Source organism: Tachypleus tridentatus, chromosome 13, assembly GCF_004210375.1.
Source record: "Tachypleus tridentatus isolate NWPU-2018 chromosome 13, ASM421037v1, whole genome shotgun sequence".
In the NCBI taxonomy this organism is placed as follows: domain Eukaryota; kingdom Metazoa; phylum Arthropoda; class Merostomata; order Xiphosura; family Limulidae; genus Tachypleus; species Tachypleus tridentatus.
The window spans coordinates 261,934,973-261,960,278 of NC_134837.1; the positions used below are offsets into that span (position 1 = coordinate 261,934,973).

The window sequence follows — 25,306 nt, forward strand, 5'->3', positions numbered from 1 at the left end:
CCTCTATAATTTTAAATCTGGAGAAGAAAAGAAAAACTTCAGACTAAAGTGAGATTTTAAATCACACACCGCACCACGGATGAGTACGTTTCGAACATCAGATAACTCACTCACTTTAGACTTTCGTTTAAATTTCAAACGTGAAGGTCATTTTCTCCTCTCAATTCTGCTCACATTTAAATCTCTAGTGGCAATGATGCGCACTAAGGAATATGTACGGTGAAATACTTTGATTTTATCATTACACGTATAACACATGTCAAACGTGAGATAATAATCTTTTCAGATCATGATAAAACTTTAATTGTAAATATCCCAATATCTACAGGTAAAAAGAAGAAAAATATCAAAAATCAAACGATACTTAAACGACCGGTTCACAATTTATTTTCTTAATCTAAAACGGGTATGTATATGTTGATTCTTGTGTGAAATAAACTGTTTAAATAAGTCCATTAACAAGATAATAGTAGCCTCCAAACGTCAGTAAAACTGAGACAATACACGTGATGTAGTTAAAAAATTTGTTCTGAATCAGCAGTCTTGACTGAAACACATTCGCCTCGTGGTTGTCACTTGTTACCTCGCTGCAAATTCTATGAAAAAAAGAAGAAAACGCAAAATTATTTACACCTGCCGTGATCGTCCAGTGGTTAGGACATTGCGTTGTGGCCGCAATAACCCAGGTTCGAATCCTGATCACGGCACACACGTTTACTTTTTTCCAAAATTAACCTTAAGGGCGACATTACAAATAGGTAATCTCTTACAACATTTGTCGTTTGAAAACGAATATCAAGGTTTGAGTAACTTATCGCGTGATGTTATCTTACACGATTTATTTACCTTTAGAAATTCACCTGTTGGATCGTATTCGCCAACGGAAAATATTTATCAAAATTAACACTTTTTACATTATAAAACAGAAATAAAGCACTTTGTAAATTAGATAACACCTTAATCCAATACATTCTAGCTTTTATTTCATTGTACAGAATAAAGAAAGGTAAATATGTAATCGAAATTCTTCTTTCTAATTCTGAATATAAAATTGTTTAGTAGTACGTGTTTTCATTACATTACCTCGTAATGATATTGAAAAATCTTCATACACACTGCAATAATTTCCATATTGTGAAAAAAACTGTTGCAAAGAAAGGTTATATTTCTTAAAACGTATCAAAGTAACTCCCTTACAATTCAGTTTTATATTATTATTTCATAATTTCTAGTAATACGTAAATGGTTATCATGAGAAATGTTTTATAATACTATCACAAAGGACATGAGGTCAACGGTATAATACATGTGACTATTTCACCATCTTGACGACAGTTATCAGATTAGGTGTTTTTAGGGTGATTATATAAACTCAACTGCATAATACAAAAGTAGGTCCTCGTTGCAGGCACAAAAATATGTGGAGAAAATGTAATAGAAAAATGGACATTTTTCTCGCGTATAAATTTTCCCAAATAATTTACAGAAAATTCTTTCAAATCTTCGTCATGAAGATAAGAAAAATAATGATGAGAAAATATGTCCTCGCGAAACTAAACAATTCAAAAGTAAACTTTCTTGGCCTCATACAGCATGTCTTCACCAGAGAATACTGACACGGACAATTTGGAACAGTTTAAACAAACTACATCAATATTTAGGATCTGGCAGGACGTATCTTTTTACCAAAGCCCATGTAACTTGGCCTACACAAGAGTAGTACATGTTTTGTTTCCAACATCGTACTTCCTTGCTGAAGAAAATGAACGAAACCCAGATATTCAAATGGCCAATATAGACAATTTTGGCCTATATCGCGGGGTTTACACATGTAAAAGAGTGTAATTGCACTAAGTACAGTTGAAAGTGGCTGAAACACGTGAATGTTGTTCGTACAATATTATGCTTTTTTATGACATATTGACCCACTATAATTACTAACAATGAGCATGTTCAAGAGTTTTTTTTTAATGTGTTTTCCTGCGGAAAAATATCTTTGTAGCTAATCCACAAAAACTGGCCAAAATTCGGCGAAGTAATTCTCAATAATTCCTCAAATTTTGTTTCTCGTAGCATCTCGTGGTAAAGATATTTGGTTATGAAAGTAATAACGCAAATTCGAGACCTGAAAGAGACAAATACATATTTTGGCGTAGCACATCTTCTGCACTCGTAAGAGTGTTATGAACCTATGGTTAGAATATTGTATTTACTACGAACCTATTAGTTAAATTTTCAGCTGTCTCTATATTTGATTTACTGACCTAATAGAAAGAAGCCAGTCAACAATAACTTTCAACCGATACTAAGGAGTTGATTGTCACGTCCTAAACTAAACTAAACTACCGTGGCAGGGGTTCAGTTTAGAGAGAGAGAAAAATCAGAAGAGTTCTCTCCCCAACTGGGACTTTGTTCAGGAACTTTGTAGTTCCTCTTCGTCCCCTTTCGTGGATTGTTATTAAGATTAAGTGGTGATTTTTTATTATTTTTTTTATTATTATTATTTTAATAAATTAATTATCGTTATTATTTTTTACTTTTTGGGTGGAGGATGTCTCTCTAAATGCTGTTTTGGGTGGAGGCGAAGGCAGCAGTGGAAAGAAAGGCCGGGACTTGTCCGGAAAGGAAGAAGTTGGGCAGATGTGAATATGAATATAATTCATTCAAATCCAGATCAAATCAAACGGCACGATTCAGGGTCTGGCAAAAGAGTTGATGTGGGGGGGGAAACGGGAGTGCCCCGAGAAAACCCACTTTCACACGACAGGCGCCGAAAGTTTTGCCTGTCGTGTGCCCTGTACCTGTAAAAAAGGAATACATATAAATAACATGGATTTTATTTATTTAGATTCTTTGTTGAGTGGATTGTGATTCTTGAAATATGTTGTAAGGTGATATGTATTTTGTTGGTGCACTTGATAATTTGTGTAGTGATGCCGTTAGTTTGTTTCTATTTTCTGCTTTTAGATAATATTTGAGAGAAAGTTCTGTCATTCTATCTCTTATAGTTGGTAAATTACTGATTTGGTGTAGATAATTTGTTGGCGTAAATGATGGTAAACTGAATGCGGATTTTAATATTCTGTTTTGCTGCACTTGGATTTTTTGGAGTGTGTTGGTTGACATATTTTATGTTACTTGACATCCGTACTCTATTAGTGGACGGATGTAAGCCTTGTATATTTGTATAATGGTGTTCGGTGCGCATTTCGATTGTTTGCCAGTTATAGTCTTTAGATATGAAATCCTTTTTCTGATTGATGAGTGTATATTGTTTATGTGTTTTTCCATGTTAGTTTTGGGTCGAAAGTGACGCCAAGGATTGTGATGTTTTTGCTCATGTTAATGGTTGTGTTTCCAAGTGATAGTTTTATTTTTTCTAGATTTTTTCTTTGCTTCTTTAGTTTTCTATAGAAGATGATTGCTTGTGTTTTTGTCGGATTTAACACGACCCTCCACTTGTTGCTCCGTGTTGAGACGTTGTTTAGTGATTCTTGTACACGAGACGTGGCCATTACTGGGTTTCTGGAGGTGCTCCAGATTGCGATGTCGTCTGCGTATTGTGAATTGTGTGTGTATGTTAGATTTGGAAAAGGTATGTCACTGACGAAAATTATGTATAGAAGTGGAGAGAGGACTGATCCTTGGGGCACTCCTGCCGTTATATTAAATAATTTGGATATGGTTTTATTGAATTTTACTTGTGCTGTTCTATTGGTTAGGAAATTTGAAATCCATTTGACTATCGTGGGATTTATTTGTAGGTGATTTAGTTTGTATATGATGGCGTTGTGCCAAACGCTGTCGAATGCTTTTTTTTGACATCTAGGAATACCCCGATGGTTACTTGATTGTTGTTGTAAGCTTTGTAGATTGATTCGGTGAGTCGTGTGAGGTGATCTGTTGTTTGTCTATTTTTTACTGGAGGCATTTTGAGATTCTGGAAGGATGTTGTTTGATTCGCAAAAATGGAGGAGACGGTTGGAGATAATTCTCTCCATCAGTTTGCCAAGACAGCTTAACAGACTGATGGGGCGGAAATTATCTGGATTTGTTCTGTTAGTTTGTTTCTCGGGGATCGTTGTTATGATGGCTTTTTTCCACGTGTCAGGGTAATAGCCGGTCGCTAGTGAAATGTTCATGATGTTTGTGAGGTGTTGTAGTAGGAGAGTGGAACTTTTTTTGAGAATAATATTTGGTATTTGGTCATGTCCGGGGGAAGTGTTCTTCAAGTTTTTGATATTAATCTTCAGTTCGATTGTGGTTATTTTTCTATTGATTGAATTTGAGTATGCTTCTAGTGTCACGCCGGGAAATCCTGGTGAGAATGAAGCTTGGTTTGTATTTATGTAGTTGTTGACATGGTGTTGGTGTTGTGTGTCGAAATCTGCTGAGTTTAAATCGCTAAAAGAGGATTTGTAATAGTCAGCTAATAAGTCAGCTTTCTCTTCGTCCGTCCTTGCGATTTTATTGTTGTGTGTGATATGTTGTAGCATGTGATTTGTGTTTTGTCTGAAGCAACACTCTTGAATTTTTCCAGAATTATTTTGGATTGTTCTTGGTTTTCTAAGTTTTACAGAAGTTATGCCAATTGTTTTCTCTGACTTTTTAATTTCTTGTTTAATTTTTGTATTTGTTCTATTGATTTCTGTTTTAATGTGTGGATCGCTTGTGATGTAGTGTGTTCGTCTTAATTGTCTGCGTTTGATTACTAGTGCGTGAATTTCTGGTGTTAGAGTCCATTGAATAAGTGATTGTTTTCTTTTGATTTAGGAATTGTGTTTTTTATGGCTTTCTTTATGGCTTCTGTAATTTGATCAACATAGTTCTAGTTCTGTTTTGTTATTTACATGTTCGGTTGGATGGGGTAGGTATGAGTCCAGAGAGGTATTAAAAGTGAGCCAGTCTGTTTCAGTGTAGGTGTATGCGGAAGGAGTCACGTACGCCACAGCAGGGTGGCGCAGGTGAATCATACATGACATGGGGAAGTGGTCACTGGTGATTTCATCATGCACTTTAAAGTTAGATATTCTGTTAACCATGTCCTTGGGTGCAATGATGAAATCGAGTACATCGTATGAGCCGTTAGCGGCTGAGAAGTGTGTAGGTGTATTGTCATTAATTAAGTGCATTTTATTGCTAGAGATAAAATTTTTTATGCACGATCCTCTGCGTGTGTCTCTGTTACCCCTTAATTCTGTGTGCGGTGAATTAAAATCTCCAATAATAATTGGTTTGGGTTTACGATTAACACATTTTTGAAGGAAGTTAATGTCGATATCTTTGGTTGGTGAGCAATATATGGCTAGAATCGGAATAGTTAGCCGGTTCTTAAAGTGGATATTACAAAAAATGGTCTCATTAATGTCAGATTTAAAGGAATCTTCTATCGAGATTAGATGCGATATTTTTGTACTAAAGTAAGTTATTATACCTCTGTTGTTTCCTGAGTGAGGTATGTTGTGTGAGATGAATCCGGGGATTGTGGTGTTTTGTTTTTCTGTGCAAAGTGTTTCTGAAACGATGATTATGTTGGCGTTTATATGTTTGTTTATGTTGTATATTTCTATCCTTTTCTCTTTGAGATTTCCTTGGCAGTTGATGTGTAAGATTTTAATGTGTTGTATCATTGTGTTGTTTTATTTCTCTTGCGTGAATTTTGAGTGAAAGATGGAGTGGTCACGTCCGTACAACACCTAAATCTTTATGTGAAGATGAGTTATCATTCGAAAATTTGCATTCGATAGCGTCTTCTCACCTACATCATTCAAAATTCTACAGTATTGACAATCCATTCTTTTTTATATCAAAAAAACTAAATAAATCACATTAAGAAAATACTGAAACTATGTAACAAATTTAAGTAAGAGAAAATTTAAAAAGAAGTGAAATACTTGGCCCCGTTATTATTGTGAATCTATAAAGCATAAATGTGATTATGAAGAAAATAAGCCAAGTTTTCCTCATTATGTAACTTAGATCTTTGTTTCGATTTCACGTTTCACTGTAACTACTTCACCTATACCAGTTCGGCGAAACGTCTTCATCAATATGTTGAACTAAACAAAACTTTCTTATTCTTTTTTACACACACATACATTTATATGACGTTTTTTTCTTCACTTTTCATACATTTCGTGTCCTCTATAATTTTTAAATCTGGAGAAGAAAAGAAAAACTTCAGACTAAAGTGAGATTTTAAATCACACACCGCACCACGGATGAGTACGTTTCGAACATCAGATAACTCACTCACTTTAGACTTTCGTTTAAATTTCAAACGTGAAGGTCATTTTCTCCTCTCAATTCTGCTCACATTTAAATCTCTAGTGGCAATGATGCGCACTAAGGAATATGTACGGTGAAATACTTTGATTTTATCATTACACGTATAACACATGTCAAACGTGAGATAATAATCTTTTCAGATCATGATAAAACTTTAATTGTAAATATCCCAATATCTACAGGTAAAAAGAAGAAAAAATATCAAAAATCAAACGATACTTAAACGACCGGTTCACAATTTATTTTCTTAATCTAAAACGGGTATGTATATGTTGATTCTTGTGTGAAATAAACTGTTTAAATAAGTCCATTAACAAGATAATAGTAGCCTCCAAACGTCAGTAAAACTGAGACAATACACGTGATGTAGTTAAAAAATTTGTTCTGAATCAGCAGTCTTGACTGAAACACATTCGCCTCGTGGTTGTCACTTGTTACCTCGCTGCAAATTCTATGAAAAAAAGAAGAAAACGCAAAATTATTTACACCTGCCGTGATCGTCCAGTGGTTAGGACATTGCGTTGTGGCCGCAATAACCCAGGTTCGAATCCTGATCACGGCACACACGTTTACTTTTTTCCAAAATTAACCTTAAGGGCGACATTACAAATAGGTAATCTCTTACAACATTTGTCGTTTGAAAACGAATATCAAGGTTTGAGTAACTTATCGCGTGATGTTATCTTACACGATTTATTTACCTTTAGAAATTCACCTGTTGGATCGTATTCGCCAACGGAAAATATTTATCAAAATTAACACTTTTTACATTATAAAACAGAAATAAAGCACTTTGTAAATTAGATAACACCTTAATCCAATACATTCTAGCTTTTATTTCATTGTACAGAATAAAGAAAGGTAAATATGTAATCGAAATTCTTCTTTCTAATTCTGAATATAAAATTGTTTAGTAGTACGTGTTTTCATTACATTACCTCGTAATGATATTGAAAAATCTTCATACACACTGCAATAATTTCCATATTGTGAAAAAAACTGTTGCAAAGAAAGGTTATATTTCTTAAAACGTATCAAAGTAACTCCCTTACAATTCAGTTTTATATTATTATTTCATAATTTCTAGTAATACGTAAATGGTTATCATGAGAAATGTTTTATAATACTATCACAAAGGACATGAGGTCAACGGTATAATACATGTGACTATTTCACCATCTTGACGACAGTTATCAGATTAGGTGTTTTTTAGGGTGATTATATAAACTCAACTGCATAATACAAAAGTAGGTCCTCGTTGCAGGCACAAAAATATGTGGAGAAAATGTAATAGAAAAATGGACATTTTTCTCGCGTATAAATTTTCCCAAATAATTTACAGAAAATTCTTTCAAATCTTCGTCATGAAGATAAGAAAAATAATGATGAGAAAATATGTCCTCGCGAAACTAAACAATTCAAAAGTAAACTTTCTTGGCCTCATACAGCATGTCTTCACCAGAGAATACTGACACGGACAATTTGGAACAGTTTAAACAAACTACATCAATATTTAGGATCTGGCAGGACGTATCTTTTTACCAAAGCCCATGTAACTTGGCCTACACAAGAGTAGTACATGTTTTGTTTCCAACATCGTACTTCCTTGCTGAAGAAAATGAACGAAACCCAGATATTCAAATGGCCAATATAGACAATTTTGGCCTATATCGCGGGGTTTACACATGTAAAAGAGTGTAATTGCACTAAGTACAGTTGAAAGTGGCTGAAACACGTGAATGTTGTTCGTACAATATTATGCTTTTTTATGACATATTGACCCACTATAATTACTAACAATGAGCATGTTCAAGAGTTTTTTTTTAATGTGTTTTTCCTGCGGAAAAATATCTTTGTAGCTAATCCACAAAAACTGGCCAAAATTCGGCGAAGTAATTCTCAATAATTCCTCAAATTTTGTTTCTCGTAGCATCTCGTGGTAAAGATATTTGGTTATGAAAGTAATAACGCAAATTCGAGACCTGAAAGAGACAAATACATATTTTGGCGTAGCACATCTTCTGCACTCGTAAGAGTGTTATGAACCTATGGTTAGAATATTGTATTTACTACGAACCTATTAGTTAAATTTTCAGCTGTCTCTATATTTGATTTACTGACCTAATAGAAAGAAGCCAGTCAACAATAACTTTCAACCGATACTAAGGAGTTGATTGTCACGTCCTAAACTAAACTAAACTACCGTGGCAGGGGTTCAGTTTAGAGAGAGAAAAATCAGAAGAGTTCTCTCCCCAACTGGGACTTTGTTCAGGAACTTTGTAGTTCCTCTTCGTCCCCTTTCGTGGATTGTTATTAAGATTAAGTGGTGATTTTTTATTATTATTTTTATTATTATTATTTTAATAAATTAATTATCGTTATTATTTTTTACTTTTGGGTGGAGGATGTCTCTCTAAATGCTGTTTTGGGTGGAGGCGAAGGCAGCAGTGGAAAGAAAGGCCGGGACTTGTCCGGAAAGGAAGAAGTTGGGCAGATGTGAATATGAATATAATTCATTCAAATCCAGATCAAATCAAACGGCACGATTCAGGGTCTGGCAAAAGAGTTGATGTGGGGAAACGGGAGTGCCCTGAGAAAACCCACTTTCACACGACAGGCGCCGAAAGTTTTGCCTGTCGTGTGCCCTGTACCTGTAAAAGGAATACATATAAATAACATGGATTTTATTTATTTAGATTCTTTGTTGAGTGGATTGTGATTCTTGAAATATGTTGTAAGGTGATATGTATTTTGTTGGTGCACTTGATAATTTGTGTAGTGATGCCGTTAGTTTGTTTCTATTTTCTGCTTTTAGATAATATTTGAGAGAAAGTTCTGTCATTCTATCTCTTATAGTTGGTAAATTACTGATTTGGTGTAGATAATTTGTTGGCGTAAATGATGGTAAACTGAATGCGGATTTTAATATTCTGTTTTGCTGCACTTGGATTTTTTGGAGTGTGTTGGTTGACATATTTTATGTTACTTGACATCCGTACTCTATTAGTGGACGGATGTAAGCCTTGTATATTTGTATAATGGTGTTCGGTGCGCATTTCGATTGTTTGCCAGTTATAGTCTTTAGATATGAAATCCTTTTTCTGATTGATGAGTGTATATTGTTTATGTGTTTTTTCCATGTTAGTTTTGGGTCGAAAGTGACGCCAAGGATTGTGATGTTTTTGCTCATGTTAATGGTTGTGTTTCCAAGTGATAGTTTTATTTTTTCTAGATTTTTTCTTTGCTTCTTTAGTTTTCTATAGAAGATGATTGCTTGTGTTTTTGTCGGATTTAACACGACCCTCCACTTGTTGCTCCGTGTTGAGACGTTGTTTAGTGATTCTTGTACACGAGACGTGGCCATTACTGGGTTTCTGGAGGTGCTCCAGATTGCGATGTCGTCTGCGTATTGTGAATTGTGTGTGTATGTTAGATTTGGAAAAGGTATGTCACTGACGAAAATTATGTATAGAAGTGGAGAGAGGACTGATCCTTGGGGCACTCCTGCCGTTATATTAAATAATTTGGATATGGTTTTATTGAATTTTACTTGTGCTGTTCTATTGGTTAGGAAATTTGAAATCCATTTGACTATCGTGGGATTTATTTGTAGGTGATTTAGTTTGTATATGATGGCGTTGTGCCAAACGCTGTCGAATGCTTTTTTTTGACATCTAGGAATACCCCGATGGTTACTTGATTGTTGTTGTAAGCTTTGTAGATTGATTCGGTGAGTCGTGTGAGGTGATCTGTTGTTTGTCTATTTTTACTGGAGGCATTTTGAGATTCTGGAAGGATGTTGTTTGATTCGCAAAAATGGAGGAGACGGTTGGAGATAATTCTCTCCATCAGTTTGCCAAGACAGCTTAACAGACTGATGGGGCGGAAATTATCTGGATTTGTTCTGTTAGTTTGTTTCTCGGGGATCGTTGTTATGATGGCTTTTTTCCACGTGTCAGGGTAATAGCCGGTCGCTAGTGAAATGTTCATGATGTTTGTGAGGTGTTGTAGTAGGAGAGTGGAACTTTTTTTGAGAATAATATTTGGTATTTGGTCATGTCCGGGGGAAGTGTTCTTCAAGTTTTTGATATTAATCTTCAGTTCGATTGTGGTTATTTTTCTATTGATTGAATTTGAGTATGCTTCTAGTGTCACGCCGGGAAATCCTGGTGAGAATGAAGCTTGGTTTGTATTTATGTAGTTGTTGACATGGTGTTGGTGTTGTGTGTCGAAATCTGCTGAGTTTAAATCGCTAAAAGAGGATTTGTAATAGTCAGCTAATAAGTCAGCTTTCTCTTCGTCCGTCCTTGCGATTTTATTGTTGTGTGTGATATGTTGTAGCATGTGATTTGTGTTTTTGTCTGAAGCAACACTCTTGAATTTTTTCCAGAATTATTTTGGATTGTTCTTGGTTTTTTCTAAGTTTTTTACAGAAGTTATGCCAATTGTTTTCTCTGACTTTTTTAATTTCTTGTTTAATTTTTGTATTTGTTCTATTGATTTCTGTTTTAATGTGTGGATCGCTTGTGATGTAGTGTGTTCGTCTTAATTGTCTGCGTTTGATTACTAGTGCGTGAATTTCTGGTGTTAGAGTCCATTGAATAAGTGATTGTTTTCTTTTGATTTAGGAATTGTGTTTTTATGGCTTTCTTTATGGCTTCTGTAATTTGATCAACATAGTTCTAGTTCTGTTTTGTTATTTACATGTTCGGTTGGATGGGGTAGGTATGAGTCCAGAGAGGTATTAAAAGTGAGCCAGTCTGTTTCAGTGTAGGTGTATGCGGAAGGAGTCACGTACGCCACAGCAGGGTGGCGCAGGTGAATCATACATGACATGGGGAAGTGGTCACTGGTGATTTCATCATGCACTTTAAAGTTAGATATTCTGTTAACCATGTCCTTGGGTGCAATGATGAAATCGAGTACATCGTATGAGCCGTTAGCGGCTGAGAAGTGTGTAGGTGTATTGTCATTAATTAAGTGCATTTTATTGCTAGAGATAAAATTTTTTATGCACGATCCTCTGCGTGTGTCTCTGTTACCCCTTAATTCTGTGTGCGGTGAATTAAAATCTCCAATAATAATTGGTTTGGGTTTACGATTAACACATTTTTGAAGGAAGTTAATGTCGATATCTTTGGTTGGTGAGCAATATATGGCTAGAATCGGAATAGTTAGCCGGTTCTTAAAGTGGATATTACAAAAAATGGTCTCATTAATGTCAGATTTAAAGGAATCTTCTATCGAGATTAGATGCGATATTTTTGTACTAAAGTAAGTTATTATACCTCTGTTGTTTCCTGAGTGAGGTATGTTGTGTGAGATGAATCCGGGGATTGTGGTGTTTTGTTTTTCTGTGCAAAGTGTTTCTGAAACGATGATTATGTTGGCGTTTATATGTTTGTTTATGTTGTATATTTCTATCCTTTTCTCTTTGAGATTTCCTTGGCAGTTGATGTGTAAGATTTTAATGTGTTGTATCATTGTGTTGTTTTATTTCTCTTGCGTGAATTTTGAGTGAAAGATGGAGTGGTCACGTCCGTACAACACCTAAATCTTTATGTGAAGATGAGTTATCATTCGAAAATTTGCATTCGATAGCGTCTTCTCACCTACATCATTCAAAATTCTACAGTATTGACAATCCATTCTTTTATATCAAAAAACTAAATAAATCACATTAAGAAAATACTGAAACTATGTAACAAATTTAAGTAAGAGAAAATTTAAAAGAAGTGAAATACTTGGCCCCGTTATTATTGTGAATCTATAAAGCATAAATGTGATTATGAAGAAAATAAGCCAAGTTTTCCTCATTATGTAACTTAGATCTTTGTTTCGATTTCACGTTTCACTGTAACTACTTCACCTATACCAGTTCGGCGAAACGTCTTCATCAATATGTTGAACTAAACAAAACTTTCTTATTCTTTTTACACACACATACATTTATATGACGTTTTTTTCTTCACTTTTCATACATTTCGTGTCCTCTATAATTTTTAAATCTGGAGAAGAAAAGAAAAACTTCAGACTAAAGTGAGATTTTAAATCACACACCGCACCACGGATGAGTACGTTTCGAACATCAGATAACTCACTCACTTTAGACTTTCGTTTAAATTTCAAACGTGAAGGTCATTTTCTCCTCTCAATTCTGCTCACATTTAAATCTCTAGTGGCAATGATGCGCACTAAGGAATATGTACGGTGAAATACTTTGATTTTATCATTACACGTATAACACATGTCAAACGTGAGATAATAATCTTTTCAGATCATGATAAAACTTTAATTGTAAATATCCCAATATCTACAGGTAAAAAGAAGAAAAATATCAAAAATCAAACGATACTTAAACGACCGGTTCACAATTTATTTTCTTAATCTAAAACGGGTATGTATATGTTGATTCTTGTGTGAAATAAACTGTTTAAATAAGTCCATTAACAAGATAATAGTAGCCTCCAAACGTCAGTAAAACTGAGACAATACACGTGATGTAGTTAAAAAATTTGTTCTGAATCAGCAGTCTTGACTGAAACACATTCGCCTCGTGGTTGTCACTTGTTACCTCGCTGCAAATTCTATGAAAAAAAGAAGAAAACGCAAAATTATTTACACCTGCCGTGATCGTCCAGTGGTTAGGACATTGCGTTGTGGCCGCAATAACCCAGGTTCGAATCCTGATCACGGCACACACGTTTACTTTTTCCAAAATTAACCTTAAGGGCGACATTACAAATAGGTAATCTCTTACAACATTTGTCGTTTGAAAACGAATATCAAGGTTTGAGTAACTTATCGCGTGATGTTATCTTACACGATTTATTTACCTTTAGAAATTCACCTGTTGGATCGTATTCGCCAACGGAAAATATTTATCAAAATTAACACTTTTTACATTATAAAACAGAAATAAAGCACTTTGTAAATTAGATAACACCTTAATCCAATACATTCTAGCTTTTATTTCATTGTACAGAATAAAGAAAGGTAAATATGTAATCGAAATTCTTCTTTCTAATTCTGAATATAAAATTGTTTAGTAGTACGTGTTTTCATTACATTACCTCGTAATGATATTGAAAAATCTTCATACACACTGCAATAATTTCCATATTGTGAAAAAAACTGTTGCAAAGAAAGGTTATATTTCTTAAAACGTATCAAAGTAACTCCCTTACAATTCAGTTTTTATATTATTATTTCATAATTTCTAGTAATACGTAAATGGTTATCATGAGAAATGTTTTATAATACTATCACAAAGGACATGAGGTCAACGGTATAATACATGTGACTATTTCACCATCTTGACGACAGTTATCAGATTAGGTGTTTTTTAGGGTGATTATATAAACTCAACTGCATAATACAAAAGTAGGTCCTCGTTGCAGGCACAAAAATATGTGGAGAAAATGTAATAGAAAAATGGACATTTTTCTCGCGTATAAATTTTCCCAAATAATTTACAGAAAATTCTTTCAAATCTTCGTCATGAAGATAAGAAAAATAATGATGAGAAAATATGTCCTCGCGAAACTAAACAATTCAAAAGTAAACTTTCTTGGCCTCATACAGCATGTCTTCACCAGAGAATACTGACACGGACAATTTGGAACAGTTTAAACAAACTACATCAATATTTAGGATCTGGCAGGACGTATCTTTTTACCAAAGCCCATGTAACTTGGCCTACACAAGAGTAGTACATGTTTTGTTTCCAACATCGTACTTCCTTGCTGAAGAAAATGAACGAAACCCAGATATTCAAATGGCCAATATAGACAATTTTGGCCTATATCGCGGGGGTTTACACATGTAAAAAGAGTGTAATTGCACTAAGTACAGTTGAAAGTGGCTGAAACACGTGAATGTTGTTCGTACAATATTATGCTTTTTTATGACATATTGACCCACTATAATTACTAACAATGAGCATGTTCAAGAGTTTTTTTTTTAATGTGTTTTTCCTGCGGAAAAATATCTTTGTAGCTAATCCACAAAAACTGGCCAAAATTCGGCGAAGTAATTCTCAATAATTCCTCAAATTTTGTTTCTCGTAGCATCTCGTGGTAAAGATATTTGGTTATGAAAGTAATAACGCAAATTCGAGACCTGAAAGAGACAAATACATATTTTGGCGTAGCACATCTTCTGCACTCGTAAGAGTGTTATGAACCTATGGTTAGAATATTGTATTTACTACGAACCTATTAGTTAAATTTTCAGCTGTCTCTATATTTGATTTACTGACCTAATAGAAAGAAGCCAGTCAACAATAACTTTCAACCGATACTAAGGAGTTGATTGTCACGTCCTAAACTAAACTAAACTACCGTGGCAGGGGTTCAGTTTAGAGAGAGAAAAATCAGAAGAGTTCTCTCCCCAACTGGGACTTTGTTCAGGAACTTTGTAGTTCCTCTTCGTCCCCTTTCGTGGATTGTTATTAAGATTAAGTGGTGATTTTTTTTTATTTTTTTTATTATTATTATTTTAATAAATTAATTATCGTTATTATTTTTTACTTTTTGGGTGGAGGATGTCTCTCTAAATGCTGTTTTGGGTGGAGGCGAAGGCAGCAGTGGAAAGAAAGGCCGGGACTTGTCCGGAAAGGAAGAAGTTGGGCAGATGTGAATATGAATATAATTCATTCAAATCCAGATCAAATCAAACGGCACGATTCAGGGTCTGGCAAAAGAGTTGATGTGGGGGGAAACGGGAGTGCCCCGAGAAAACCCACTTTCACACGACAGGCGCCGAAAGTTTTGCCTGTCGTGTGCCCTGTACCTGTAAAAAAGGAATACATATAAATAACATGGATTTTATTTATTTAGATTCTTTGTTGAGTGGATTGTGATTCTTGAAATATGTTGTAAGGTGATATGTATTTTGTTGGTGCACTTGATAATTTGTGTAGTGATGCCGTTAGTTTGTTTCTATTTTCTGCTTTTAGATAATATTTGAGAGAAAGTTCTGTCATTCTATCTCTTATAGTTGGTAAATTACTGATTTGGTGTAGATAATTTGTTGGCGTAAATGATGGTAAACTGAATGCGGATTTTAATATTCTGTTTTGCTGCACTTGGATTTTTTGGAGTGTGTTGGTTGACATATTTTATGTTACTTGACATCCGTACTCTATTAGTGGACGGATGTAAGCCTTGTATATTTGTATAATGGTGTTCGGTGCGCATTTCGATTGTTTGCCAGTTATAGTCTTTAGATATGAAATCCTTTTTCTGATTGATGAGTGTATATTGTTTATGTGTTTTTTCCATGTTAGTTTTGGGTCGAAAGTGACATACAAAAGTAGGTCCTCGTTGCAGGCATAAAAATATGGGGAGAAAATGTAATAGAAAAATGGACATTTTTCTCACGTATAAATTTTCCCAAATAATTTACAGAAAATTCTTTCAAATCTTCGTCATGAAGATAAGAAAAATAATGATGAGAAAATATGTCCTCGCAAAACTAAACAATTCAAAAGTAAACTTTCGTGGCCTCATACAGCATGTCTTCACCAGAGAATACTGACACGGACAATTTGGAACAGTTTAAACTAACTACATCAATATTTAGGATCTGGCAGGACGTATCATTTTACCAAAGCCCATGTAATTTGGCCTACACAAGAGTAGTACATGTTTTGTTTCCAAAATCGTACTTCCTTGCTGAAGAAAATGAACGAAACCCAGATATTCAAATGGCCAGTATAGACAATTTTGGCCTATATTGCGGGGGTTTACACATGTAAAAAGAGTGTCAATGCACTAAGTACAGTTGAAAGTGGCTGAAACATGTGAATGTTGTTCGTACAATATTATGCTTTTTTATGATTATATTGACCCACTATAATTACTAACAATGAGCATGTTCAAGAGTTTTGTATGTCAATGTATTTTTCGTGCGGAAAAATATCTTTGCAGCTAATCCACAAAAACGGGCCAAAATTCGGCGAAGTAATTCTCAATAATTCCTCAAATTTTGTTTCTCGTAGCATCTCGTGGAAAAGATATTTGGTTATGAAAGTAATAACGCAAATTCGAGACCTGAAAGAGACAAATACATATTTTGGCGTAGCACATCTTCTGCACTCGTAAGAGTGTTATGAACCTATGGTTAGAATATTGTATTTACTACGAACCTATTAGTTAAATGTTCAGCTGTCTCTATATTTGATTTACTGACCTAATAGAAAGAAGCCAGTCAACAATAACTTTCAACCGATACTAAGGAGTTGATTGTCACGCCCGTACAACACCTAAACCTTTATGTGAAGATGAGTTATCATTCGAAAATTTGGATTCGATAGCGTCTTGTCACCTACATCATTCAAAATTCTACAGTATTGACAATCCATTCTTTTTATATAAAAAAAACTAAATAAATTACATTAAGAAAATACTGAAACTATGTAACAAATTTAAGTAAGAGAAAATTAAAAAAAAAGTGAAATACTTGGTCCCGTTATTATTGTGAATCTATAAAGCATAAATGTGATTATGAAGAAAATAAGCCAAGTTTACCTCATTATGTAACTTAGATCTTTGTTTCGATTTCACGTTTCACTGTAACTACTTCACCTATACCTGTTCGGCGAAACGTCTTCATCAATATGTTGAACTAAACAAAACTTTCTTATTCTTTTTACACACACTTACATTTATATGACGTTATTTCCTTCTCTTTTCATACATTTCGTGTCCTCTATAATTTTTAAATCTGGAGAAGAAAAGAAAAACTTCAGACTAAAGTGAGATTGTAAATCACACACCGCACCACCGATGAGTACGTTTCGAACATCAGATCACTTTAGACTTTCGTTTAAATTTCAAACGTGAAGGTCATTTTCTCCTCTCAATTCTGCTCACATTTAAATCTCTAGTGGCAATGATGCGCACTAAGGAATATGTACGGTGAAATACTTTGATTTTATCATTACACGTATAACACATGTCAAACGTGAGATAATAATCTTTTCAGATCATGATAAAACTTTAATTGTAAATATCCCAATATCTACAGGTAAAAAGAAGAAAAAATATCAAAAATCAAACGATACTTAAACGACCGGTTCACAATTTATTTTCTTAATCTAAAACGGGTATGTATATGTTGATTCTTGTGTGAAATAAACTGTTTAAATAAGTCCATTAACAAGATAATAGTAGCCTCCAAACGTCAGTAAAACTGAGACAATACACGTGATGTAGTTAAAAAATTTGTTCTGAATCAGCAGTCTTGACTGAAACACATTCGCCTCGTGGTTGTCACTTGTTACCTCGCTGCAAATTCTATGAAAAAAAGAAGAAAACGCAAAATTATTTACACCTGCCGTGATCGTCCAGTGGTTAGGACATTGCGTTGTGGCCGCAATAACCCAGGTTCGAATCCTGATCACGGCACACACGTTTACTTTTTTCCAAAATTAACCTTAAGGGCGACATTACAAATAGGTAATCTCTTACAACATTTGTCGTTTGAAAACGAATATCAAGGTTTGAGTAACTTATCGCGTGATGTTATCTTACACGATTTATTTACCTTTAGAAATTCACCTGTTGGATCGTATTCGCCAACGGAAAATATTTATCAAAATTAACACTTTTTACATTATAAAACAGAAATAAAGCACTTTGTAAATTAGATAACACCTTAATCCAATACATTCTAGCTTTTATTTCATTGTACAGAATAAAGAAAGGTAAATATGTAATCGAAATTCTTCTTTCTAATTCTGAATATAAAATTGTTTAGTAGTACGTGTTTTCATTACATTACCTCGTAATGATATTGAAAAATCTTCATACACACTGCAATAATTTCCATATTGTGAAAAAAACTGTTGCAAAGAAAGGTTATATTTCTTAAAACGTATCAAAGTAACTCCCTTACAATTCAGTTTTTATATTATTATTTCATAATTTCTAGTAATACGTAAATGGTTATCATGAGAAATGTTTTATAATACTATCACAAAGGACATGAGGTCAACGGTATAATACATGTGACTATTTCACCATCTTGACGACAGTTATCAGATTAGGTGTTTTTTAGGGTGATTATATAAACTCAACTGCATAATACAAAAGTAGGTCCTCGTTGCAGGCACAAAAATATGTGGAGAAAATGTAATAGAAAAATGGACATTTTTCTCACGTATAAATTTTCCCAAATAATTTACAGAAAATTCTTTCAAATCTTCGTCATGAAGATAAGAAAAATAATGATGAGAAAATATGTCCTCGCAAAACTAAACAATTCAAAAGTAAACTTTCTTGGCCTCATACAGCATGTCTTCACCAGAGAATACTGACACGGACAATTTGGAACAGTTTAAACAAACTACATCAATATTTAGGATCTGGCAGGACGTATCTTTTTACCAAAGCCCATGTAACTTGGCCTACACAAGAGTAGTACATGTTTTGTTTCCAACATCGTACTTCCTTGCTGAAGAAAATGAACGAAACCCAGATATTCAAATGGACAATATAGACAATTTTGGCCTATATCGCGGGGGTTTACACATGTAAAAAGAGTGTCATTGCACTAAGTACAGTTGAAAGCGGCTGAAACACGTGAATGTTGTTCGTACAATATTATGCTTTTTTATGACATATTGACCCACTATAATTACTAACAATGAGCATGTTCAAAAGTTTTTTTTTTAATGTGTTTTTCCTGCGGAAAAATATCTTTGCAGCTAATCCACAAAAACTGGCCAAAATTCGGCGAAGTAATTCTCAATAATTCCTCAAATTTTGTTTCTCGTAGCATCTCGTGGTAAAGATATTTGGTTATGAAAGTAATAACGCAAATTCGAGACCTGAAAGAGACAAATACATATTTTGGCGTAGCACATCTTCTGCACTCGTAAGAGTGTTATGAACCTATGGTTAGAATATTGTATTTACTACGAACCTATTAGTTAAATTTTCAGCTGTCTCTATATTTGATTTACTGACCTAATAGAAAGAAGCCAGTCAACAATAACTTTCAACCGATACTAAGGAGTTGATTGTCACGTCCTAAACTAAACTAAACTACCGTGGCAGGGGTTCAGTTTAGAGAGAGAAAAATCAGAAGAGTTCTCTCCCCAACTGGGACTTTGTTCAGGAACTTTGTAGTTCCTCTTCGTCCCCTTTCGTGGATTGTTATTAAGATTAAGTGGTGATTTTTTTTATTATTTTTTTATTATTATTATTTTAATAAATTAATTATCGTTATTATTTTTTACTTTTTGGGTGGAGGATGTCTCTCTAAATGCTGTTTTGGGTGGAGGCGAAGGCAGCAGTGGAAAGAAAGGCCGGACTTGTCCGGAAAGGAAGAAGTTGGGCAGATGTGAATATGAATATAATTCATTCAAATCCAGATCAAATCAAACGGCACGATTCAGGGTCTGGCAAAAGAGTTGATGTGGGGGGAAACGGGAGTGCCCCGAGAAAACCCACTTTCACACGACAGGCGCCGAAAGTTTTGCCTGTCGTGTGCCCTGTACCTGTAAAAAAAGGAATACATATAAATAACATGGATTTTATTTATTTAGATTCTTTGTTGAGTGGATTGTGATTCTTGAAATATGTTGTAAGGTGATATGTATTTTGTTGGTGCACTTGATAATTTGTGTAGTGATGCCGTTAGTTTGTTTCTATTTTCTGCTTTTAGATAATATTTGAGAGAAAGTTCTGTCATTCTATCTCTTATAGTTGGTAAATTACTGATTTGGTGTAGATAATTTGTTGGCGTAAATGATGGTAAACTGAATGCGGATTTTAATATTCTGTTTTGCTGCACTTGGATTTTGGAGTGTGTTGGTTGACATATTTTATGTTACTTGACATCCGTACTCTATTAGTGGACGGATGTAAGCCTTGTATATTTGTATAATGGTGTTCGGTGCGCATTTCGATTGTTTGCCAGTTATAGTCTTTAGATATGAAATCCTTTTTTCTGATTGATGAGTGTATATTGTTTATGTGTTTTTTCCATGTTAGTTTTGGGTCGAAAGTGACGCCAAGGATTGTGATGTTTTTGCTCATGTTAATGGTTGTGTTTCCAAGTGATAGTTTTATTTTTTCTAGATTTTTTTCTTTGCTTCTTTAGTTTTCTATAGAAGATGATTGCTTGTGTTTTTGTCGGATTTAACACGACCCTCCACTTGTTGCTCCGTGTTGAGACGTTGTTTAGTGATTCTTGTACACGAGACGTGGCCATTACTGGGTTTCTGGAGGTGCTCCAGATTGCGATGTCGTCTGCGTATTGTGAATTGTGTGTGTATGTTAGATTTGGAAAAGGTATGTCACTGACGAAAATTATGTATAGAAGTGGAGAGAGGACTGATCCTTGGGGCACTCCTGCCGTTATATTAAATAATTTGGATATGGTTTTATTGAATTTTACTTGTGCTGTTCTATTGGTTAGGAAATTTGAAATCCATTTGACTATCGTGGGATTTATTTGTAGGTGATTTAGTTTGTATATGATGGCGTTGTGCCAAACGCTGTCGAATGCTTTTGACATCTAGGAATACCCCGATGGTTACTTGATTGTTGTTGTAAGCTTTGTAGATTGATTCGGTGAGTCGTGTGAGGTGATCTGTTGTTTGTCTATATTTACTGGAGGCATTTTGAGATTCTGGAAGGATGTTGTTTGATTCGCAAAATGGAGGAGACGGTTGGAGATAATTCTCTCCATCAGTTTGCCAAGACAGCTTAACAGACTGATGGGGCGGAAATTATCTGGATTTGTTCTGTTAGTTTGTTTCTCGGGGATCGTTGTTATGATGGCTTTTTCCACGTGTCAGGGTAATAGCCGGTCGCTAGTGAAATGTTCATGATGTTTGTGAGGTGTTGTAGTAGGAGAGTGGAACTTTTTTGAGAATAATATTTGGTATTTGGTCATGTCCGGGGAAGTGTTCTTCAAGTTTTTGATATTAATCTTCAGTTCGATTGTGGTTATTTTTCTATTGATTGAATTTGAGTATGCTTCTAGTGTCACGCCGGGAAATCCTGGTGAGAATGAAGCTTGGTTTGTATTTATGTAGTTGTTGACATGGTGTTGGTGTTGTGTGTCGAAATCTGCTGAGTTTAAATCGCTAAAAGAGGATTTGTAATAGTCAGCTAATAAGTCAGCTTTCTCTTCGTCCGTCCTTGCGATTTTATTGTTGTGTGTGATATGTTGTAGCATGTGATTTGTGTTTTTGTCTGAAGCAATACTCTTGAATTTTTTCCAGAATTATTTTGGATTGTTCTTGGTTTTTTCTAAGTTTTTACAGAAGTTATGCCAATTGTTTTCTCTGACTTTTTTAATTTCTTGTTTAATTTTTGTATTTGTTCTATTGATTTCTGTTTTAATGTGTGGATCGCTTGTGATGTAATGTGTTCGTCTTAATTGTCTGCGTTTGATTACTAGTGCGTGAATTTCTGGTGTTAGAGTCCATTGAATAAGTGATTGTTTTCTTTTTGATTTAGGAATTGTGTTTTTTATGGCTTTCTTTATGGCTTCTGTAATTTGATCAACATAGTTCTAGTTCTGTTTTGTTATTTACATGTTCGGTTGGATGGGGTAGGTATGAGTCCAGAGAGGTATTAAAAGTGAGCCAGTCTGTTTCAGTGTAGGTGTATGCGGAAGGAGTCACGTACGCCACAGCAGGGTGGCGCAGGTGAATCATACATGACATGGGGAAGTGGTCACTGGTGATTTCATCATGCACTTTAAAGTTAGATATTCTGTTAACCATGTCCTTGGGTGCAATGATGAAATCGAGTACATCGTATGAGCCGTTAGCGGCTGAGAAGTGTGTAGGTGTATTGTCATTAATTAAGTGCATTTTATTGCTAGAGATAAAATTTTTTATGCACGATCCTCTGCGTGTGTCTCTGTTACCCCTTAATTCTGTGTGCGGTGAATTAAAATCTCCAATAATAATTGGTTTGGGTTTACGATTAACACATTTTTAAAGGAGGTTAATGTCGATATCTTTGGTTGGTGAGCAATATATGGCTAGAATCGGAATAGTTAGCCGGTTCTTAAAGTGGATATTACAAAAAATGGTCTCATTAATGTCAGATTTAAAGGAATCTTTTATCGAGATTAGATGCGATATTTTTGTACTAAAGTAAGTTATTATACCTCTGTTGTTTCCTGAGTGAGGTATGTTGTGTGAGATGAATCCGGGGATTGTGGTGTTTTGTTTTTCTGTGCAAAGTGTTTCTGAAACGATGATTATGTTGGCGTTTATATGTTTGTTTATGTTGTATATTTCTATCCTTTTCTCTTTGAGATTTCCTTGGCAGTTTATGTGTAAGATTTTAATGTGTTGTATCATTGTGTTGTTTTATTTCTCTTGCGTGAATTTTGAGTGAAAGATGGAGTGGTCACGTCCGTACAACACCTAAATCTTTATGTGAAGATGAGTTATCATTCGAAAATTTGCATTCGATAGCGTCTTCTCACCTACATCATTCAAAATTCTACAGTATTGACAATCCATTCTTTTTATATCAAAAAAACTAAATAAATCACATTAAGAAAATACTGAAACTATGTAACAAATTTAAGTAAGAGAAAATTTAAAAAAAAGTGAAATACTTGGTCCCGTTATTATTGTGAATCTATAAAGCATAAATGTGATTATGAAGAAAATAAGCCAAGTTTTCCTCATTATGTAACTTAGATCTTTGTTTCGATTTCACGTTTCACTGTAACTACTTCACCTATACCAGTTCGGCGAAACGTCTTCATCAATATGTTGAACTAAACAAAACTTTCTTAATCTTTTTACACACACATACATTTATATGACGTTTTTTCTTCACTTTTCATACATTTCGTGTCCTCTATAATTTTTAAATCTGGAGAAGAAAAGAAAAACTTCAGACTAAAGTGAGATTTTAAATCACACACCGCACCACGGATGAGTACGTTTCGAACATCAGATAACTCACTCACTTTAGACTTTCGTTTAAATTTCAAACGTGAAGGTCATTTTCTCCTCTCAATTCTGCTCACATTTAAATCTCTAGTGGCAATGATGCGCACTAAGGAATATGTACGGTGAAATACTTTGATTTTATCATTACACGTATAACACATGTCAAACGTGAGATAATAATCTTTTCAGATCATTATAAGACTTTAATTGTAAATATCCCAATATCTACAGGTAAAAAGAAGAAAAAATATCAAAAATCAAACGATACTTAAACGACCGGTTCACAATTTATTTTCTTAAAGATTCTTGTGTGAAATAAACTGTTTAAATAAGTCCATTAACAAGATAATAGTAGCCTCCAAACGTCAGTAAAACTGAGACAATACACGTGATGTAGTTAAAAAATTTGTTCTGAATCAGGAGTCTTGACTGAAACACATTCGCCTCGTGGTTGTCACTTGTGTTACCTCGCTACAAATTCTATGAAAAAAAGAAGAAAACGCAAAATTATTTACACCTGCCGTGATCGTCTAGTGGTTAGGACATTGCGTTGTGGCCGCAATAACCCAGGTTCGAATCCTGATCACGGCACACACGTTTACTTTTTCCAAAATTAATCTTAAGGGCGACATTACAAATAGGTAATCTCTTACAACATTTGTCGTTTGAAAACGAATATCAAGGTTTGAGTAACTTATCGCGTGATGTTATCTTACACGATTTATTTACCTTTAGAAATTCACCTGTTGGATCGTATTCGCCAACGGAAAATATTTATCAAAATTAACACTTTTTACATTATAAAACAGAAATAAAGCACTTTGTAAATTAGATAACACCTTAATCCAATACATTCTAGCTTTTATTTCATTGTACAGAATAAAGAAAGGTAAATATGTAATCGAAATTCTTCTTTCTAATTCTGAATATAAAATTGTTTAGTAGTACGTGTTTTCATTACATTACCTCGTAATGATATTGAAAAATCTTCATACACACTGCAATAATTTCCATATTGTGAAAAAAAACTGTTGCAAAGAAAGGTTATATTTCTTAAAACGTATCAAAGTAACTCCTTTACAATTCAGTTTTTATATTACTATTTCATAATTTCTAGTAATACGTAAATGTTTATCATGAAAAATGTTTTATAATACTATCACAAAGGACATGAGTTCAACGGTATAATACGTGTGACTATTTCATAATCTTGACGACAGTTATCAGATTAGGTGTTTATATAAAATCAACTGCATAATATAAAAGTAGGTCCCCGTTGCACGCACAAAAATATGGGGAGAAAATGAAATAGAAAAATGGACATTTTTCTCACACATAAATTTTCCCAAATAATTTACTGAAAATTCTTTCAAATCTTCGTCATGACGATAAGAAAAATAATCATGAGAAAATATGTACTCGCAAAACTAAACAATTCAAAAGTAAACTTTTATGGCCTCATGCAGCATGTCTTCACCAGAGAATATTGACATGAACAATTTGGAACACTTTAAACTAACTATATCAATATTTAGGATCTGGCAGGACGTATCTTTTTTACCAAAGCCCAAGTAACTTGGCCCACACAAGAGTAGTACATGTTTTGTTTCCAAAATTGTACTTCCTTGCTGAAGAAAATGAACGAAACCCAGATATTCAAATGGACAATAAACAATTTTGGCCTATATCGCTGTTTTGCACATGTAAAAAAAGTGTCATTGCACTAAGTACAGTTGAAAGTTGCTGCAACACGAGAATGTTGTTCGTACAATATTATGATTTTTTATGACATCTTGACCCACTATACTTACTAAAAATGAGCATGTCCAAGAGTTTTGTATGTCAGTGTGTTTTTTTTTAAAAATTAAAGTATGAAATGTACAACAATACACTCAAAAAATAATAGGCTTAAGAACAGTGGTGGACTTTAGTAAATAATAAATGGATAATATTTAGTTACAATCTACACGTTTTGAAAGTAAGAGTAAAACAATATCATCAATAAACTGTTACATTTTTCATAAGACTTAAGTCTCCTGTTGGGACAGCGACGAATCTCCTAGCTTGCAACGCTAA

The 25,306-nt window shown here is 34.2% G+C and overlaps 5 non-coding genes across 5 annotated transcripts; all 5 read left to right on the forward strand.

Annotated features, from left to right (window-relative positions):
• The first annotated feature begins 635 nt into the window (after positions 1-635).
• On the forward strand, positions 636-707 carry TRNAH-GUG (transfer RNA histidin (anticodon GUG)). Its single transcript has one exon. It is a non-coding gene; the product is annotated as a tRNA-His (tRNA).
• A 6,071-nt stretch (positions 708-6,778) lies between these two features.
• On the forward strand, positions 6,779-6,850 carry TRNAH-GUG (transfer RNA histidin (anticodon GUG)). Its single transcript has one exon. It is a non-coding gene; the product is annotated as a tRNA-His (tRNA).
• Positions 6,851-12,914: 6,064 nt separating this feature from the next.
• Positions 12,915-12,986, forward strand: TRNAH-GUG (transfer RNA histidin (anticodon GUG)). The gene has a single exon. It is a non-coding gene; the product is annotated as a tRNA-His (tRNA).
• A 4,641-nt stretch (positions 12,987-17,627) lies between these two features.
• TRNAH-GUG (transfer RNA histidin (anticodon GUG)) lies at positions 17,628-17,699 on the forward strand. The gene has a single exon. It is a non-coding gene; the product is annotated as a tRNA-His (tRNA).
• Positions 17,700-23,749: 6,050 nt separating this feature from the next.
• Positions 23,750-23,821, forward strand: TRNAH-GUG (transfer RNA histidin (anticodon GUG)). Its single transcript has one exon. It is a non-coding gene; the product is annotated as a tRNA-His (tRNA).
• The last annotated feature ends 1,485 nt before the right edge of the window (positions 23,822-25,306 follow it).